The 21784-nt window shown below is 37.3% G+C and overlaps 1 long non-coding RNA gene across 3 annotated transcripts in view; it reads left to right on the forward strand.

Moving 5' to 3' along the window:
- Nucleotides 1-16094, forward strand: part of LOC309651169 — a 63255-nt gene extending 47161 nt beyond the window's left edge. For all 3 annotated transcript variants that reach the window (XR_014257953.1, XR_014257954.1, XR_014257955.1), the window contains one exon: nt 2212-16094. This is a non-coding gene — a long non-coding RNA (uncharacterized lncRNA). The remainder of the gene's footprint in view (nt 1-2211) is intronic.
- Nucleotides 16095-21784: the final 5690 nt, after the last annotated feature.

The following is a 21784-nucleotide window of genomic DNA, read 5'->3' on the forward strand; positions in this document are numbered from 1 at the left end:
AAGATTTCAGGGTTTGGTTTGGTTTTAACTGCAACACAACCTGGCCACTGTATCATATCCAGGAGGGTCTGGGTAACTTACCCAACGGGACACAGCTAGTACACAGCAGAGTCAGGATTCAAACCCATGTCCGCCTGTGTTCTTTTTAAAAAATTGTGGTAAAATATACATAACATAAAATTTACCATTTAAAGCATTTTTAGGTGTATAATTTTAAATGGCATTAAGTACAATATTGTGCAATCATCAACCACTTTCCATTTCCAGAACATTTTTATCATTCCAAAGAGAAACTCTGTACCCAGTAAATAGTAATTCCCCATTCCTTTCTCCGTTGGCCCCTGGTGACCATTATTCTACTTTCTGTCTCTATGAATTTGCCTATTCTAGGTACCTCATATAAGTGGAATCATACAATATTTGTCCTTTGGTATGTGGCTTTTTTCACTTAGCATAATGTTTTCAAGCTTCATCCATGTTGTAGCATGGATAAGAATGTCATTCTTTTTGAATGGTTTTCCCTTATAATACAAACAATTTCCATTGTTTGTATATACCACATTTTGTTTATCTGTTCATCTCTTGACGGACATTTGGGCTGTTTCCACTTTTTAGCTACTGTGAATCATGCTGCTATGTTTGTTTTAGTCCCTACTTTCATTTCTTTTCGGTATATACTTAGGGGTGAAATTGCTGGATCATATGCTAATTCTACATTTTGAGGAACTGACAAACTGTTCTTTTTTTTAAAGTCAGGTTTATTAAGGAATAACTTACATACAGTAAACTTCCCTTTTTAGGTGTACAGTTCTATGAGCTTTCTCCAACACATGTAGTCATATAACTATCACCACAATCAAGATAGAGCAGTACCATGACCCCAAAAGTCCCCTTGTGCTCCTTTGCAGTCTATCCCAAACCCTTACCCCTAGCCCATGGCAACTGATGATCCAATTTCTGTCCTTATAGTTTTGACTTTTCCATAATGTCATACAAATGGAATCATTGGAGCCTGGTTTCTTTCAGTCAGCACAATTTATTCAAAATTCATCCATCCATGACAGTGTATCAAGAATTTGCTCCTTTTTGTTGCTGAATAGTATTCCATTGATTGGCTATACCACATGTATTTTTATCCATTCACAGTTGATGACCACTTGGTTTGTTTTCAGTTTTTGGCATTTATGAATAATGCTGCTGTAGGCATTTGCATACACGTCTTTGTGCAGAGCTGTGGTTTTTTTTTTTTGTTTTTTTGTTTTTTCTTCTTCTTTAGTTTCTGACCCCAGGACAAGTATCACCTTCTTTTTTTTTGTTGTTGTTGAAACTTTGGATTTATTTATTTATTTATTTATTTATGGCTGTGTTGAGTCTTCGTTTCTGTACGAGGGCTTTCTCTGGTTGCGGCAAGTGGGGGCCACTCTTCATCGTGGTGCGCGGGCCTCTCACTATCGCGGCCTCTCTTGTTGCGGAGCACAGGCTCCAGACGTGCGGGCTCAGTAGTTGTGGCTCACGGGCCTAGTTGCTCCGCGGCATGTGGGATCTTCACAGACCAGGGCTCGAACCCGTGTACCCTGCATTAGCAGGCAGATTCTCAACCACTGCGCCACCAGGGAAGCCCCAGACCTGTGTTTTTATTTCTCTGGGTAAATACCTAGGAGTGCAGTTTCTGGGTTAAACGGTAAATGTATGTTTAACTACTTTAAATTGTTTATCTGTTTTTCAAAGAAGCTATACCATTTTTGCATTTCCACCAGCATGCATGAGAGTTCAAGTTGTTCTGTGTACTCTATAACATTTGGTATTGTCAATGTATTTTTATTTTTATTTTTTTTAACATCTTTATTGGAGTATAATTGCTTTACAATGTTGTGTTAGTTTCTGCTGTATAACAAATTGAATCAGCTATATGTATACATGTATCCCCATATCCCCTCCCTCTTGCGTCTCCCTCCCACCCTCCCTGTCCCATCCTGTCAATGTATTTTTATTTTAGCTATTCTGGTAGGTATGTGGTGTGGTATCTCATTATAATGTTTTTTCTTTTTTTTAATTAATTTATTATTTATTTATTTATTTATGGCTGCACTGGGTCTTAACCACTGCACCACCAGGGAAGTCCCCACAAAGTACTTTTGATTATATACTCTCTCTGACCCACAATCAACCCTGAGAGGTAGGAATAAAAATATTATTACTCCTATTTTACAGAAGAAGAGACCCAGAGAAGCTAAGCATTCGGCCAAGATGACAAAGCTTTCGGTGGTATTTTCAATACATTATCGACCTTCATCAGTAAACACTGAGCTGCCTTTTCCAAGATCCAAGTTATTCCCATAAATCTGCCCAGTCCTCAGGAGCACTGGAAGCAAAAGTCAGTACTCACTACTTAATTTGGAGCTTACTGGTCTTTGAAAACTGGAAAAGCTAAGAGATTTGGTGCAACTGGGATCCAGGAGGACTGCCATTTGCACTACCCATGAGAAGTGGTCATGTGTCTCAACCCTGCTATGTGAACCGGCCATGGTCATGAAAACTTCATTGTATAAAAATGTAATTAGATGGGCTTCCCTGGTGGCGCAGTGGTTAAGAATCCGCCTGCCAATGCAGGGGACACGGGTTCGAGCCCTGGTTCGGGAAGATCCCACATGCCGCAGAGCAACTAAGCCCGTGCGCCACAACTACTGATCCTGCACTCTAGAGCCCGCGAGCCACAGCTACTGAAGCCCGTGTGCCACAGCTACTGAAGCCCGCGCGCCTAGAGTCTGTGCTCTGCAACAAGAGAAGCCACCACAATGAGAAGCCTGCGCCCCGCAACAAAGAGTAGCCCCCGCTCACTGCAACTAGAGAAAGCCCGCGTGCAGCAGCGAAGACCCAATGCAGCCAAAAATTAAATAAATGAATAAATAAATAAATTTATTAAACAAATGTAATTAGAAATATTTTTAGAAGGATATTCCTGAGCTTCAACAAGAAAAAAAAATCTGTTAATAAATAATTCAGTATCAAAGCAATAAACTGATTTGGCATAGGTTTTCAGTCATTTCTTCAGCCCACTAGCCACCCCCTTTTCCCTGGGAAGCACACCCACATATCACATCATTGGAGTGGACCCTTAGGAACCGTTTTGCTACCACCTGACTCTGCCTCCTTGGCCCTGGCTGTTTGTGCCAGAGGGGGACAAGCCACCCTTGTTGATGATTAGATTTTTTCTTTGGGGAATTCAGGATTGGACTGAAACAGATAATCATTCTGCAGTTGGCTGGAATTTTAACATGTGAACTGGGAGCTATACAGCAGCTACATTCTGCATGTCAAGTGGATCAGAGGAGAAAGAAAAGCAGATATGCAGAGAGAAAATGAATAAATCAGGGAGGGAAAGGTAGGGGCTCAAGATTGTTTAACTGTTCCTGGTTCCAGACCCTTTCAGTGGCCTCTCTGCCTACCTGTCCTTTGGTGCTATGAAAGCACCTCTCTATCCTTTAAAAATTGTCCCCCCCCCTTTTTTTTTCCTTAAGCTAGCTCAAAAGGGTTTCTGTCACTTAGAACCAAAGAGTCCTAACTAATACAATGGAGGTAAATTGAGTTATCATGGAGTAGAAAGACATGGTCTTGAACTGGCTTATGGTAATTTAAAAAGAGAGCTGACTTTTTGGGCAATGGGTGCTATAACTGGGAGACAAAAATTTCTCCCCTTTTATTCTTTACAAAATAAATTGCATGAAAGTGTTAGGCCAGCTGAGTGAACATCAGCTTGTACAATGAGAACAAGAGAGAGTATTACCCAGCTTAAACTATCATTTGTTTCCAACTGGGACGGAACAGGGAGGAGGGGTGAGGAGAGAAACTGGGGTAGAAGGGAAGCCAGTGGAGGAAGAAAGGAAATGTCTGATGTGGTGTGATGCCCAGAACACCTTTATACATTCACATTTGGAAACACCTCCACCTTTGGATGAAAAATGCTGGTCAACTGCCAAGTATTATTTTGTAAATTAGATACTCTCCGTGAAATTAGCCTTTTGACACATTTCCAGCTATTTCTCTGAAGCAGGGTGAAATCCTGACTCTCTCTTTACAAAGATAATTAAATACTGGGGTCTCGTGTTCTCCTTTTTGCCCAGAGTCTGGGTTTCTTTGCCGTGTTCCTGCTTTTGCCATTAGCTGTGATGAACAGAATGAATGATGCACAGAGGCGGGTGGGACAATGGGGCTGATTCATGGTTTGGGAAAACAGGGAATTGTCACAGAGCAAACAGTGGCCTTCCTTTTTGCTGGGGCCATTGCAATGTTGAGCTGAAAGCATCTTGTTTGGATTCTTCCAACCACTGGGTAAGCTTCTAACAGGCGCAATGTGGGGTCCCCAGGGGTACTTAGAACAATCCTATACGCTGGCAGACGTTGTGTTCTTTGTAAACAGACAGAGAGAGGTCATTCAAACAGCTGTTAATTTCATTAAGAGGCCTCATTTTCAGGTCCCAGAACAGACATTTCTTTTTATGTCAGGATTATCTCTGAGTTTTATATTTACATCCACTCCTGGTACCTTAACTGGGATGTCAGGAAGCTCAGCTTACATTTGGACTGGTGTTTTGGCCTGGACTTCAAAACGAATTTAGCTTTAGAGCAGATTACATTTGACCAAAATTAATTTGATAGATAATACAATACTATATATATACATGTTTATTGGCATCGTATTGTACGTGTTGTTTTGTGATGTTTTTCATTGAGCACTATAACATGAAAATATTAATTTGTCAACATATTTTAATCTACAATATCACTTCTAATGGGTGTGTCATGTGTGACTGTATGAACAAATCATCATTTATTTAACTTGTCTCTTTGTTGGACATTTAGGTTGTTTTCAGTTATTCATAGCTATAAACCATGCGTCATTAAAAATTATTGTAGCTAAATCTTTGCACATTTCCTTATTTCCCTAGGGAAAAAAATACTGGATTTTGATTACTAGATCAGAAGAGATGCATATTTTTAATATTTTTTACTCATGCTGAGAAATTGCCGTCCAGAGTACAATTCACACTTCCTCCAGGTATGAAGTGCTTTCCTTCACACATACCCGGCTCTCTAGTCTAAAGTTTATTTAGTTTATTTTCTTGGTTTTTCCAGGAAAATGACCATATAATCTACAAATTATGACTTTAGGGGGGATTTCATTTACCAGATGGGCAAAGTGGCAAGAATTATAATATTTCATTGTTGGTGGAAATATGGATAAGTGGATGTTCTCAAACGCTCTGCCTGTAACTTGTTTAGTATTTTTGAAGGATAATTTGAGAGTTTCTGTGAAAATTTTTAAATTGTGTATCCTTTGACCTAGCAATTTCAATTCTAAAAGACTATCCTGCACAAGTGAACAAAGATATATGCATACAGCTATTCATCAAAGCATTTTTTTAATCGCAAAAAATTTTCAAACAACTTACATCAGTAGGGTATGGTTAAATAAATTATAGTACATTTATGCTATGGAATACTGTGAAGCCATTAAATAGAATAAGGTAAATCTCTAGTACCAACCTGGAAATCAGTCCATGCTATTTTGTTATGTTTAAAAAATATTTAGCAAGGTATTAATATATTATTATTATTTTTAAAATAAATTTATTTATTTACTTTTTGGCTGCGTTGGGTCTTTGTTGCTGCGCGCGGGCTTTCTCTAGCTGCCATGAGCAGGGGTGGGAGTGGGGGTGGGGGGGGCTACTCTTCGTTGCGGTGCACCGGCTCCTCACTGCGGTGGCTTCTCTTGTTGCAGAGCATGGTATCTAGGCGCATGGGCTTCAGTAGTTGTGGCACACGGGCTTGGTAGTTGTGGCTTGCGGGCTCTGGAGCACAGGCTCAGTAGTTGTGGTGCACGGGCTTAGTTGCTCCGTGGCATGTGGGATCTTCCCGGACCAGGGCTCGAACCCGTGTCCCCTGCATTGGCAGGCGGATTCTTAACCACTGCGCCACCAGGGAAGTCCTAAGATATTAATAGATCATGATCCCAATTTTATTTTTCAAAATCCAAGTATATATCTCAGAAATATACATAGAAAAGGGTCTATTAAAGGTGATTACCTCTAAATAACAGAATTGACAGAATAATGAGTAGTGTTTACTTTTTTACCTTACACGTTGTTTAAATATTTTAATGAACATTTGTTCTTCTAAAGAAGGGGGAAATTAATTTGTCTCCTCTTTCTCTGTTTGTGTACATCTTTTCTCATCTTATTAAATTAGCTTATTTTTTATATTTTTATTTATTTATTTATTTTGGAACTTTAATTTTTATTTATTTATTTTTTGGCTGCACTGCGTGGCATATGGTATCTTAGTTCCCCGACCAGGGATCGAACCCATGCCCCCTGCAGTGGAAATACAGAGTCTTAACCACTGGGCCGTCAGGGAAGTCCCTGCATTAGCTTAGAATTTTAAGAACAATTGTAACTAAAGTAGTAACAAATGACACCCTTGTCTTGTTCCTTACTTTAATAGTAATTTCTCTGATATTTTTCAGTTAATATTGGCTGTTGTTTTCTGACACTCTTATTCAATTGGATGTATTTATTGTGTTTGTTGAATTTTATTAAAGGCACCCATTGGGATGATCATATAGTTTTTCGTTTTAGTTCAATTAGTGTGATGAATTATATTAACACATTTTCAAATGTCAAACAAGTGTAACATCCCTACAATAAGTCATTCTTGGTCATAGTGTTATTATTTTAATGAGCTTTCTAGATTTGATATGCTAATGTTTTTATTGTGGTAAAAAACAAATAACAAAATTTCCATGTTAACCATTTTTAAGTACATAGTTCGAAAGTGTTAAGTATATTCACATTGTTGTGAAACAGACCTTCAAAACTTTTTTATTTTGCAAAACTTAAACTCTATATACCCATTAAGGTACTATTCTCCTTTTCTCCTTCCCCCTAGACCCTGGTAACCACCATTCTACTTTGTTTTTATGAATTTGACTGTTTTAGGATGTTTGATGGTATTTGTGTTCTTGTGATTGGCTTATTTCACTTAGCACAATGTCCTCATGCTTCATCCATATTGTAGCATGTGACAGTATTTCCTTCCTTTATTAAGCCTGAATAATACATCATTGTATGTATATATCACATATTCTTTATTCATTCATCCTGCCATGGACATCTTGGTTGCTTCCACCTCTTGGCTACTGTGAATAGTGCTGCTGTGAACATGGGTGTGCAAATATCTCTTCGAGACCCTGTTTTCAATTTTTTCGGATACCCAGAAGTGGGATTTCTGGATCATATGGAACTTCTATTTTTAATTTTTTGAGGAACCACTATACTGTTTTCTATAGTACCATACAATATATAGTACCATACAATATATAGTACCATAGCATCATACAATCCCACCAACAGTGCACAATTTCCAGGTTCCAATTTTCCACAGCCTTGACAACACTTATTTTTTCCTATTTTTTTGTTTTTGATAGCAGCCATTCTAATAGGTGTGAGATGATATCTCACTGTGGTTTTGCTTTGCATTTCTCTGATGATTAGTGATGTTGCCCATTTTTTCGTATGCTTCTTGGCCATTTGTATATCATCTTTGGAGAATGTCTATGCAAGTCCTCTGTCCATTTTTAAATCAAGTTATCTGATTTTGTATTGCTGAGTTGTAGGAGTTCTTTACATATTTTGGATGTCAACCCCTTATCAAATATATGATTTGTAGATATTTTCTCCCATTTCATAGGGTAACTTTTCACTGTATATTTACAATTTTTAACTATATGGTATTGGCCTGGTTTTTTTTTTAATGTTATTTTTGACAAGCTTATTTGCTACTGTGGTTGTACAAATATCATTGATATCTTTCCTTACTCCCACTTGCAATTCTTTCAATTGCAAGTCAAATTCAAACTAATTTAAGAAAAAATGGGGTGGGGAGGATTTAGTGGCTCACACTTCTAAATCTTAAAAAGGGAAGGGATGGAAGTGCCCTCAAGCATGACTGGACCCAGGGTGTAGAGTCCATCAGGTTCTTTCTTCTCTTTATTTCTTGGCTCTGCCATTTTTCCTGTGTGAGGCTCATTATCTAATGTTGGCATTTGTCATGGACTGGAGCCACAGGCAGCTCTGGCCCCAGTCAGCACAGAGAGCACAAGAATACATTCTCCTTGTAACAAAATTCAGATAACATAGAAACTCAAAAGTAAGTATTGTAAATCTGCTTTCCACAGCAGCTGAATCGCACAAATCCAGGGGGTGCCATTTCATCATAGTTTATGTGAAAGGCTATGCACTCCCCAGAGAAAAGTGTGTATTTGTATACCAAAGAGATCATCTCATTTTTGCCTGTACAAATAGCCCTCGAATTTTACCATCCATATTAGATATAGTCTCTTGGCTTGTCAGCCAAAGGGTGGGCATGTGCATGACCCCAAGCTAGGCCAATCAAAACTCTCTCTCCTGGGGCTTCCCTGGTGGCGCAGTGGTTGAGAGTCTGCCTGCCAATGCAGGGGACACGGGTTCGAGCCCTGGTCTGGGAAGATCCCACGTGCCGCGGAGCAGCTAGGCCCGTGAGCCACAATTACTGGGCCTGCGCGTTTGGAGCCTGTGCTCCGCAGCAAGAGAGGCCGCGACAGTGAGAGGCCCGCGCACCGCGATGAAGAGTGGCCCCCACTTGCCGCAACTAGAGAAAGCCCTCGCACAGAAACGAAGACCCAACACAGCCATAAATAAAAATAACCCCCCCCCAAAAAAAGTTAAAACAAAACAAAACAAAACAAAAAAACTCTCTTTCCCTGTAATTTGAATATTGGTTTGGAAAACGAAAACATTATATGAGTGTGTTCATTCTAAGAGTGGTAACATGAGGGGCCTACCACAGGTTTGCTTCTTGCCGGCTCTCTAGGGCTGTTTCTGTTTTTCCTGAGACCTGATCCTTCACATTTTCCTTAAGTCTCTGGGGGATCCCTAATTACTCAATAAACTCTTCCTCTTGTTTTCTTAAATTAGCCAATCAGTTTGTGTTGCTTGCCAGCAAAGAACCCTGACACACAAAACTGTATATTTATATACAATATATTTTTTTGTTTTTGTTTTGCCATAAATGGGATTATACTATATGTACTGTCCTGCAACTTGATTTTTTTTTTTGACTTTTTTTTTCACTTAATTATATGCCTTGTAGATTTCTCCATGTCAATATTTCTATTTATCTACCTCGGTCTTCTAGATCTCTTTCTTGGTGTGTGTGTGTACGTGTTTAAACACTGGGGTCACTCTACACATATGGTTTGTTACCTTCTTTTTAAATTGGTAAGCTATCTTAATCATATTTCTATGCTCATATATGGACATAAGTTATGAGTTTTAATGGCCGACTACTATGCCATTGCCTGAGTATAAATTAATCTATTTACCACCTCCTTAATGGTGGCTATTTGGGTTGTTTATAATTTTTTTTGATAGTATTAAAAAAAAAAAAGCAACAGTGAACATCCTTGAATAGACACATGCTTGTGCATTTGTCCTGTTTTTCCTTAGGGTAAATGCCCAGAGCTAGCCCTGCTCATTTACAGTTGTATACATTAAAATTTTTTAAGTGATTAATTTTTAATAAATATATATGCACATGGTAAAAAGTTCAAACAAAACGAAATATTTAGAGTACCAAGTGGAGTTCATACTAGGAATGCAACACTGGTTTAACATTTAAAAAAGTAATCAATGTAATTCACCTCATTAGCAAAATAAAGGAGAAAATATGATCATCTCAATAGATAAAAAAAAACATTGACAAAATTTGAAACTATATATTTATAATTTTGAAAAACCTCAGCAAATCAGAAATGGAAGGGAACTTTTTCAATCTGCTACAGAGCATCTAAAATAATCCTCAGTTGGGACTTCCCTGGTGCCACAGTGGTTAAGAATCCGCCTGCCGGGACTTCCCTGGTGGCACAGTGGTTAAGAATCCGCCTGCCAATGCAGGGGACATGGGTTCGAGCCCTGGTCCGTGAAGATCTCACATGCCGCGAAGCAACTAAGCCCGTGCACCACAACTACTGAGCCTGTGCTCTAGAGCCCGCGAGCCACAACGACTGAAGCCTGTGCACCTAGAAGCCTGTGCTCTGCAACAGAGAAGCCACCTCAATGAGAAGCCCACGCACCACAATGAAGAGTAGCCCCCGCTCGCCGCAACTAGAGAAAGCCCGCGTGCAGCAATGAAGACCCAACGCATCCAAAAATAAATAAATAAATAAATAAATAAATCTAAAACAAACTTCAGCTGACATTGTACTTAATGGTGAACTATTTTCTCCTAATAGTGGAAACAAGGCATAATGATTAGACAGAAGAAGTAAAACTGTTATTATTTGCAGATGACATGATTGTGCATGTAGAAAACACTATGGAATCTACCCAAAAAAGCCCTATTAGAGCTAATACATGAATTAGCTAAATGAATGAACTAATAAATGCAGATCATAAAATACAAGGTCAATATACACAAATCAATTCTATTTCTGTATACTCACATTAAGCAATTGCAAAACAAAAACAGCCTTTATAACAGCATCAAAAACACCATATGGAGGACGAAATCTAATGAAAGATATGTAATTTCTTCTAACTGAAAACTACTGAGAGAAGTTAAAGAAGATACAAATATGTATAGAGATATGTACCATTTTTAATAGATTGGAAGGCTAAAATTAAGATATCAATTCTTCCAAATTTTAGGTATACATTTGATGAAATCCCAATCAAAATCCCAGCTAAGATTTATTTTATTATTTTCAAATTTATTTATTTTATTTTTGGCTGTGTTGGGTTTTCGTTGCTGTGCGTGGGCTTTCTCTAGTTGCGGCGAGCGGGGGCCACCCTTAGTTGCGGTACACCAGCTTCTCATTGCGGTGGCTTCTCTTGCTGCGGAGCATGGACTCTAGGCGCACGGGCTTCAGTAGCTGCAGCACACGGGCTTGGTAGCTGTGGCTCACAGGCTCTAGAGCGCAGGCTCAGCAGCTGTGGCACACGGGCCCAGTTGTTCCGCGGCATGTGGCATCCTTCTGGACCAGGGCTCGAACCCGTGTCCCCCGCATTGGCAGGCAGATTCCCAACCACTGTGCCACCAGGGAAGCCCCTAAGATTTATTTTAAATATGAGTCTACTCTATATAATTCTATGTCAAAATTTTGAAAATCTGATGAAGAGAGAAAAGTATTATTTACCAAAAGAAAAAAAGACTCTAGGAAAAGATGAAAACCTAAAATACTGGGAGTTCCCTGATGGTCCAGTGGTTAGGACTCCATGCTTTCATTGCCAAGGGCACAGGTTCAATCCCTGGTCAGGGAACTAAGATCCCACAAGCCGTGCAGCACAGCCAAAAAACAAAACAAAATCAAAAAAACCTAAAACACCAATGATCACAGGAGAAATTGAGGTCCTTGTCAAAGAACTACTCAAAAAAGTGCTATGCACAGATAGTTTCATGAAAAAATTCTTTCTAACTTTCAAGGAATCAATCATTCCTGTGCTATGTTTAAATTTTTTCAAGTATAAAAATGTATGAGTTGGGTTGTCTCTTTATTGTTGGTTTGTAGAAGTTCTTAATATATTACTGGATATCCATGTATTAAAGTACAATCATGGGCTTCCCTGGTGGCGCAGTGGTTAAGAATCTGCCTGCCAATTCAGGGGACACGGGTTCGAGCCCTGGTCTGGGAAGATCCCACATGCCGCGGAGCAACTAAGCCCGTGTGCCACTACTGAGCCTGCACTCGAGAGCCCGCGAGCCACAACTACTGAAGCCTGCGCGCCTAGAGTCCATGCTCCGCAACAAGAGAAGCCACTGCAATGAGAAGCCCACGCACCACAACGAAGAGTAGCCCCAGCTCGCTGCGACTAGAGAAAGCCTGCGTGTAGTAACAAAGACCCTACGCAGCCAAAAATAAAATAAATTAAATAAATTTAAAAAAAAAAGTACAGTCATGTAGCGGAACGTTTGCAATGGGTGTGAGCATAGGCACTATGGGTTGCCATTTCTCCAAATGTTTTGAAGAAGCCAATCTGAGAGAATGGATTGGACACACAGAAGGAGGCACTGACAAGAGGCTGAAGAGTGAATTCTGGAAAAACTCACATCTATTGTTCTAGTCCTTCATTCCTACCTTTTCTATGGTTGGTTATGTGAGCCAATACACTCCTCTTTTTGCCTTAGTTATTTCAATTTGTATTTGTCCCTTGCAACCAGAAGAGTACTAGTACAACAGTTATTTGAAACGGTGTTGTATGGCCCCAGCTGACATTTTGATTGCAGCCTTTTGAGAGACCCCAAGCCAGAACTGCCCCGTCAACCTGCTTTCAAACTCCTGATTCACAGGGACTATAAGATAGTAATGTTTGTTTTAAAAAGATAATGTTGGGAGTTTCCTGGTAGCCTAGTGGTTAGGATTCTGGGCTTTTACTGCCGTGGCCCAGGTTCAATCCTTGGTCCTGGAATTGAGATCCCACAAGCTATGTGGCACAGCCAAAAAATATATATATATGTTGTAGAAATTTGTCTATTGACATAGAAAGATAGTTATGATATATTGCTGAACTGAAAAAGCAGGCTACAAAACAGCATATGTGGTATGATTAAATTTTTTAAAAATAAAATACATATGCAAATGTAACTATATAACTACAATGAAAAGCTCATGGGCGGCGCAGTGGTTAAGAATATGCCTGCCAATGCAGGGGTCACGGGTACGATCCCTGGTCCAGGAAGATCCCACATGCCACAGAGCAACTAAGCCCGTGCGCCACAACTACTGAGCCCACGTGTTGCAGCTACTGAAGCCCGCGCACCTAGAGCCTGTGCTCTGCAACAAGAGAAGCCACCGCAATGAGAAGCCCATGCACCGCAACGAAGAGTAGCCCCCGCTCGCCGCAACTAGAGAAAGCCCGGGCGCAGCAACAAAGACCCAACGCAGCCAAAAATAAAAATAAAAACAAACAAACAAAAATGTTTATGGAAAGATAGATACCAAGACAGAAAAAGAGGTTGTCCCTGTGTGAGAGGATTTATTTTCATGTTCCTTGTCTTTTTGTTTATTTGTTTACATGTTTGTTTCCTGATTATTCTGTAATGAATGAAAGAGAATCTTTTTTTTGAAAAAATTGATAATGCTCAGTGTTTTAAGGGGGAGTGAAGCCACTGGCACTGCCTTTCTAAAAAGTAACTTTACATGTGCATTAAGAGACTTAAAAAAAGTATGCACTTTTTGGCCTAGTAATCCTAATCTTTGGATTAGAATAAGATATTTCCTGTCTTAAGGAAATAACTAGTTCAATGCAGCAAAGATTTATGTTCAAGAATTTTCATCATATTCTATATTTTAATGAAATATTAGAAATAACCTTAATGCACAATAAAAGAATAATTGTAATTCCAATCAGAGCATCTTGGGCTACAATGACTGAGGAGTACTGGGCATTAGTGCCCAGGGACCAGGGACATGACACATCCTTCATAAAAAAGGATTGTCCTAACTTTCATTTCTGGAAAAATGGAGTAGATGTACTTTTCCTTGTTGTTCTTTCTAAGTACAACTGGAAAGCCTGAACATTGTGAACAAACATAAGAAACACTTCCAAACTCATTGTATGTAGTCAGCATTACTCTGATAACAAAGCCAAAGACATTACAATAGATATAAAACTACTAATATCCCTTAAGAATATTGATGTAAAAATCCTTGATAAGATACTAGCAAATAAAATTCAGCAGCATATTTAAAAGATTATACACCATAACCAGCTGAGATTTATTCCTGGAAGGCAAGGATGGTTCAACATATAAAAATCAGTTAATGTAATACACCATTTTTTTTAAATGAAGGGAAAAAAAAAACTACCTGATCACCTCAATTGTTGCAGAAAAAAGCACTTGACAAAATTCAATATCCTTTCATGAGAAAACACTCAACAAATTATGAATGAATAGAAACTTCCTCAACATGGTAATGACCATAAATGCAAAACCCACAGCTGACATCATACTCATACTGACATCATACTCATACTCATAGTGGTGAAAGACTAAAAGCTTTTCCCTTAAGATAAGGAAAAAGACAAGGATTCCTGCTTTCACTACTTCTATTTCAACTTAGGACCCGAAGTCTTAGCCAGAACAATTAGATAAGAGAAAGATATAGAAAGCATTGAAATTGAACAGGAAGAAGTAAAAATATCTCTATTTGCAGATGATATGGTCTTAAATGTAGAAAACTCTAAAGATTATACACGCACGCACGTGCACGCACACACACACACACATGCAAACCTGTTAGAGCTAATAAGCTCAGCAAAGTGGCAGCAGAAAAAATCAGTGCATTAAAATCAGTTGCATTCTATACACTAAAAGTTAATAATCAGAAAAGGAAATTAAGAAAACAATTCCATTTACAATAGCATTAAAAAGAATAAACTACTTAGGAATAAATTTAACCAAGGTGATGAAAGATTATAAGGAAAATTACAAAACATTGCTGAAAGAAATTAAACAAGACCTAAGTAAATGGAGAGACATCCCATATTCATGGATTGGAAGATTTAACATTGTTAAGATGACAATATTACCCAAAGTAATCTATAGATTCAATAAAATCCTTATCAAAATTTCAATGGCATTTTCTGCAGGTATAGAAAAACCTACCATAAAATTCATGTGGAATCTTAAAGAAACCCAAGTAGCCAAAAAAGAACAAAGTTGGAGGACTTGCTCTTCCTAATTTCAACACTTAGTACAAAGCCACTGTAATCAAAACTCTGTGGCACTAGTATAAGGACAGACATATAGACCAGTGGAATAGAAGAAAGAGTCCAGAAATAAACCCTTGCATACATGGTTAACTGATTTTCTTTGTGGGTGCCAAGATCATTCAATGGGGAAAGGACAGTCTTCAACAAATGGTGCTGGGAAAAACGGATATCCACCTGCAAAAGAATTAAGTTGGACCCTTACTTTACACCATATACAAAAATCAACTCAAAATAGATCAAAGACTGTTTTGGATTGGGTGTTTTAAAATTTGAACTCAATATCCTTAATGGTTATAGGGCTATTAGAATTATTTCATATTGGATGAACTGGAGTAGTTTGTGGTTTTTGAGGAACAGGTTCATTTCATCTATAAACTGTCGAATTTATGTGCATAGTATATTTCATAATGCTCCTTTATTATCTTTTTTATGTCTGCATTGTCTGTAGTTATATCCCCCTTTTCATTCCTAATATTGGTAAACTGTGTCTTCTCTCTTTTTTATAATTTAAAAACTTCCAAAAAAATATTTCCAGGCCCAGATGGAAATCAAACATTTAAAGAAAAATTAACACCAATTCTAGATAATCTCTTCCAGCAAATACAAGAGGAGAAAACACTTCCCAATTAATTTTATGAAGCTAGTATTATCCTGATACCAAAACCAGAAAAGACAGTATAAAAAAGAAAACTGTAGACCAATATCCCTCATGAATACATACACAAAAGTCCTTAACAAAATATTAGCAAATAGAATTCAGCAATATATAAAAATAATTATACATCATGACCCAGTGGAATTTATTCCAGGCATGCAAGGCTGATTCAATATGTGAAAATCAATCAATGTAATCTACCATATTAACAGGTTAAAGAAGAAAAATCACATGATCATAACAATTGCTACAGAAAATCAATGAAGAAATACTATACTCTGTCATGATAAAAACTCACAAAAATAGAAATAGAGGAGAACTTCTTCAACCTGAAAAAGTATCTGTGAAAACTCTACAGCTAACATTGAAAGTCTAAATGGGGAATTGCCTGGCGGTCCATGGTTAGGACACAGTGCTTTCACTGCCAGGTCCCAGGTTCAATCTCTGGTCAGGGAACTAAGATCCTGCAAGCCACATAGTGCAGCCAAGACAGACAGAAAGCAAGCAAGCAAGCAAGCAAGCAAGTCTGAATGCTTTCCTCCAAATACTGGGAACAAATTAAGAATGTCTGCTCTTATCACTCTTATTCAACATAGGGTTGGAAGGGCAACAGGCAAGAAAAAGAAATAAAAGGCACATAGATTGTAAATGAAGAAATAAAAATGTCCTGATTTCAGATGACATGATTGCACAGAAAATACCAAGGATTCTCTAAAGAAAACCTCCTGGAACTGATCAGTGACTTTAGCAAAATTTCAGGATAAATGATAAACATACAAAAATCAATTCTATTTCCATATACTAACAATGAACATGTGGTAACCAAAATAAAAAGTACAGTGCATGTATAATCACTCAAAAAACATGAAATACTTAGATGTAAATCTAACAAAATGTGTACAGAACTTATGTACTGAAAACTACAAACTGTTGATGGAAGAAAGACCTAAAGAGGAGAGACATATGGTATTCATTATTTGGAAGATTCAATGTAGTAAAGATGTCTGTTCTCTTCAACTGATATACAGGCTTGATGCAACTATTGATACTATTAAATTCCATCAAGTTTTTGTGTAGGTATACACAAGATTTTTCCACAAGTTATATGGAAAGGCAGAGGAACTAGAAGAGCTAAAACAATCTTGAAAAAGTAGAATCAAGTAGGAGGAATAACTCTTCTCAATGCTATGTTTTATCATATAACTGCAGTAATCAAGACTGTATACTGTTGGTGGATTGGTGAAGAGATAGACACATAGGTCAGTGGGATAGAATAAAGAACCCAGAAAGAGACTCACACAAATATGCCCAACTGGTTACTGAGAAAGGTGTGAAAAACAATTCAGTGGAGGAAAGATAGCCTTTTCAATAAATGGTACTGGAGAAATTGGACATCCATAGTCAAAAAAAAAAAAAAAAAGATTCTCAACCTAAGTCTCACACAAAAATTAACTTGAAATGGATCGCAGATTTAAATGTAAAACTAGTAATTTCAGAAAAGAAAAAACCAGGGGAAAATCTTTGAGATCTAGGGGTAAACAGAGGTCTTGGATTTGACACCAAATGCTCAGTTTATAAAAGGGAACATTGATAAATTGAACTTCATCAGAATTAAAAACTTTTTTTTTCTGTGAAAGATCCTGTTAAGAACGTGAAAATATAAGCTATGGACTGTGAGAAAATATTTGCAAACCACATGTCCAACAAAGGACTAGTATCTAGAATATAGGAAGAAATCTTAACACTCAACAATAAAAAACAAACAAACCAATTAGAAAGTAGGCAAAAGACACAAAGAACCATTTTACTATAAAGGATATACAGATGGCAAATAAGCACATGAAAAGATGTTCAACATCATTACCCATTAGGTAATTGCAAATTATAACCACAATGAGATATCACAAAAACTTATAAAAATGGCTAAAATAAAAACTAGTGACAACACCAAATGCTGGCAAGGATTTGGAAAAATGGATTGCTCATACATTGCTAGTAGGAATATAAAATAGTAGAGCCACTCTGGAAAACAGTCTGGCATTTTTTTATGAAACTAAACATGCAACTACCATGTGATACAGCAATTGCACTCCTGGGCAGTTATCCCAGCAAAATGAAAACAATGAAAATTAAGAGAAATGAAAACATGTTCACAGGAATACATCGACACAAATGTTCATAGCAGCTTAATTAGTAATCACACCAAACTGGAAACAACCAGATGCCCTTTAACAGGTGAATAGTTCAACTATGTTGCCTCCATACCATGGAGTAGTACTCAGAAATAAAAAGGAATGAATTATTGAATACATACAACAATTTAGATCAATCTCCAGAGAATTATTCTAAGTGAGAAAAAACCCCAATCGTTAAAGGATTGGATTATATACTACTTGATTCCATTTATATAACACTCTTAAATTGACAGTTAAGGGAAGTAGCTGTGGCTAAAAAAGAGCAACGTGGAGGATCCTCCCATTGATGGAAATGTATCAGTGTCAATATCCTAGCTGTGATATTGTACTATAGTTTTGCAAGATGTTACCACTGGGGTAGGGGGTAATGGTGTAATGGATCTCTCTATTATTTCTTACAACTATATGTCAATCTACAGTTATCTCAAGATAAAAAGTTTAATAAAAATTAAAAAAAAAAGGATTGTTCCATCCAAAATGCCGAGTGTGGCCTTGGGAGAAACACTAAAACAATAGGCTATTTAGCAACCATTAAAAATTGTGTTTCTGAAGACTACTTAATGACATGGGAAATTGTTGATTTTTAACCTTCAACTAAAAACTATTAAGATTCAAAACTTCACTTAAACTAAGATCCTGATTTTGTGAAAAATATTGACTTAATATCTGCAAAAAAAATGAAAGGTACATGTGATTTTTTTCACTGTGGTTATATCTGAATTATGGGATTACTTGAGACTTTTCATTTTCTTTTCATGGTTTCTGAATTTTCCAAAATTTTTGCTATGGCATGAGTCATAAATAAATGAAATAAGGAAATAAACATATATCTAGTGAGACGGAAAAGGCATTCTCTAAAATAAGCAGGTGGTAGTTTGTGGGCCAAACGGGCCTTCTGTCCTATATTAATTTCCTATCTCACCTGTCAGAGTGCTCCCACTAAACTGTTTGCAGTCCTAGAAGGTGCATAAGTGTTTAAAACGAATCCCAATTTTATAAGGAAGAAGTTTGGAACAAAATTTTACATACTTTTATATACACATGTATCAAAAGTGATTGTAGGGAAAAGAATATTATTTTGTTTATCTAAGTACTGTGCACTGTAGTCCAGGAAGAAATAGAAAATTTTAGATATGCAGCCATAATCTATTCACCTTTAAGGAAGAAAAGAGTTAGTGTACTACATTTTTTTAAAATGAAGAAATGAATCTGTTGTGAGTTCTGAATGCTGTCAAAGATGCACAGTGAGATGCTGGTATAGTATGGCAGAGGGGGTGTCAGTTTGTGCCCCAAAACTCCTATTTCAAACTGGGAAGTTCTGTGTTTGTTTGTTTATATGCATATGGGCATTCTGTACAGTATATTGTCTAAAAAAAAAAAGGCTTTGGAAAAAAAGAAAGTACAAAAGCCATGATTTAGGTTATGTCTTGATGTAACCTAGCATTAGTGGTTTTTTCTGGACCATCATTTGGGGACCTGGAATTCAGTCCTTCCTTTCTCTGAACAGTCAATAGGGGAAGAAGGGACAGTAGAAACAGCAACTGGGAGGGGGAAAGAGGACACTATTGAAGAGAGTCAGAAAAGTTCTCTTTGGAAGATGAAGGTTACTGGTGTATGGTCTTGCACAAAGACAAATATAAGCAACCCTTTAGCAAACAGGACAGACTAGTGATCAAGATACTCAAAACCTTCCAGTCCAGATTATCTTTCCAGTCTTAGACCCCATACATTTCTCCCTTCTTCCCTCTCCAACCCTTCACTCTCCCCACATCCCTCTCTCACATACATATACACTCCTTTTCATCTACCCTGGAATCACTTCTTGTTTCCAGAACTTGCCTTCCACACTTAACAATGTTATGCCTTTGCTTAAACCACTCTTTCCACTTGGATCACCTTTCTTCCAGACCTGTACTGACCAGTTGGATAGCCACTAGCCACATGGGCTACTAGAAATAAGGTTAGTGTGGATTGAGATACGCTGTAAGTGTAAAATACACACTGGATTTCAAAGAGTACAAAGAAAAGATAGAAATTAATTTCATCTTTTTTAACTTTTTAAAATGTGGCCACCACAAAATTTAAAAATATATATATATTGATATATGTATAAGGATGTTACCTCAGCATTTGTGAATCCTAGTGTTTTAATCATAATTATACCAACTTCAGTGAATTTTTAGAGCAAATGTGTTTATTAGAACAGACTCTAGTCAAATTATTTGATCAATTCTCTATTTTGCAGAGTAAAACTACTTCCAATTTTTCTATTTTCATTTGTATTTTAATGAAATCATTTTCACTGGGGAAACGTTCTTTCCTCTAATAATTTTACAAAGGAAGTTTGATTTACTTATCAGGGTTTTTCTTTCAGTCTCTCTTTTATTTTTTCTATTGCTGTGAGAACCCTTTCATGGCCATGATTTTCACCACATGCAATTTTCCTCGGTCAAATTTCACTGTGTGCAGTTTTAGCCATTGTTGCGTATATGCTATGCAAATCATTTCTACCAGTAGTGTTCATTTTAATTGGATAAAAAACCAATTGTTTATATTAATTTTTAAACTTATTCATGAGAAAATGGTGGGGAGATCTCAAATAACCCAGGATAGTTCTATTGTCCAAGATTGCTTAACTGCATTGCTTATCCAATTTCTCCAGAACTTCTGATCACTCCATGTCTTTGGTGAGGCAAAAATCAAAGGGCAGGGTCAAACTATCCTAAGGAATTATTGTTATTCTTTTAGGTGTAGTAATGGTATTGTGATTATGTTTTTTAGAAAAGGCTTTTTTTTTCTTTTAGAGATACATACTAAACTGTAAATGAATGAAATAGTGTGATATTTAGAACGTGCTTCAAAATACGAAGGGGGAAATGAGTGAGAATATAAACAAAACAAGATTAGCCATAAGTTTATAATTGTCAAACCTGGTGATGGGTATATAAGCGTTCATTATATCACTCTGTCTTTTACATATTTGAAATTTTACACATTAAAAAGGTAAGATAATAGCATAATTATCTGTTTAAAGTCCTTAAGATCAAAAGACATAGTCAAAATGTGCTCTTTTTTTGGTCCTTACCTTTATCCACAGCTACTAAAATGAAATCCAAACTCCCTACTATGGTCTCAAGGTCCTGTACTATCTGATTCCTACCTGTCTCTCTGATCTTCTCTCCTGCTTTCTTCTCTGGGCTATTCAGGGAATAAAATGTGAAGGGCGTCCCCTGGACCAGTGCAGTCAAGAGGCCTCCTTCCTCACCATCATTTCATTACACCTGCCTGGACTTTAATTTCCTGGGACACAGCAATCATTTTCCTGCCTCAGGGTCTTTGCACTTGTTCCTTAATCTAGAATCTCTTGGCTACTCAAGTCTCAGCTTAAATGTCACTCATTCCTCAGAAATGTCTTCTCTTACCGCACTCACTCATGTGGTCCTTCCTATTTTTCTCCATCTCAAAACCGTTTATTGCCTTCATAGCTTTGTCACCTTTTTTCTGTCTTTCACCAGAATATAAACTCTATGAGCTCAGGGATTCTGTTTGTTTTATTCATTGTGTATACTGAGCACTCAGCACAGGGTCTGGTACATAGAAGATACTCAATTAAATATTTGTTGAATGAGTGAAAACTAGCCATTTTTAAAAGTCTGCTTTAAATCACCTCCTTCATAAAGCTTTGAGTCCTCTAGGTGAGAATTAATCTTTTACTTTACTGGGCGTACAAACAGGCATAAAGGGGAAGAAAGCTTGTTTTACCCTTTGCCTGGTCTACTGTGGTGACATCTAGAATGAATCTGATACATCCTTTTGTATTGTTTCTTTATGTTAGCACTTTAAAAATTTTCTATGTGTGTGTGTGTATATATATATATATATATATATATATATATATATATATATATATATATGTATGTATATATGTATTTTTTTTTAAGGTTTCAGATTACAAGGTGCTGCTTCTAAATATTTCTTCTATGTCCAGGCTGTGAGTTTCACCTCCTTTAATAGTCTGTAATTTGTTTCTATGGCCTCACAATGTTCATGACACATGAGGGTGTCATGATGCTGAGATGAAGAATGACTGGTTTAGTTGGACTTGCCCTCACTGACATCTCCATGCT

The sequence above is a fragment of the Balaenoptera physalus genome (genome assembly GCF_965194825.1).
Source record: "Balaenoptera physalus genome assembly, chromosome: 20".
NCBI classification, from domain to species: Eukaryota; Metazoa; Chordata; class Mammalia; order Artiodactyla; family Balaenopteridae; genus Balaenoptera; species Balaenoptera physalus.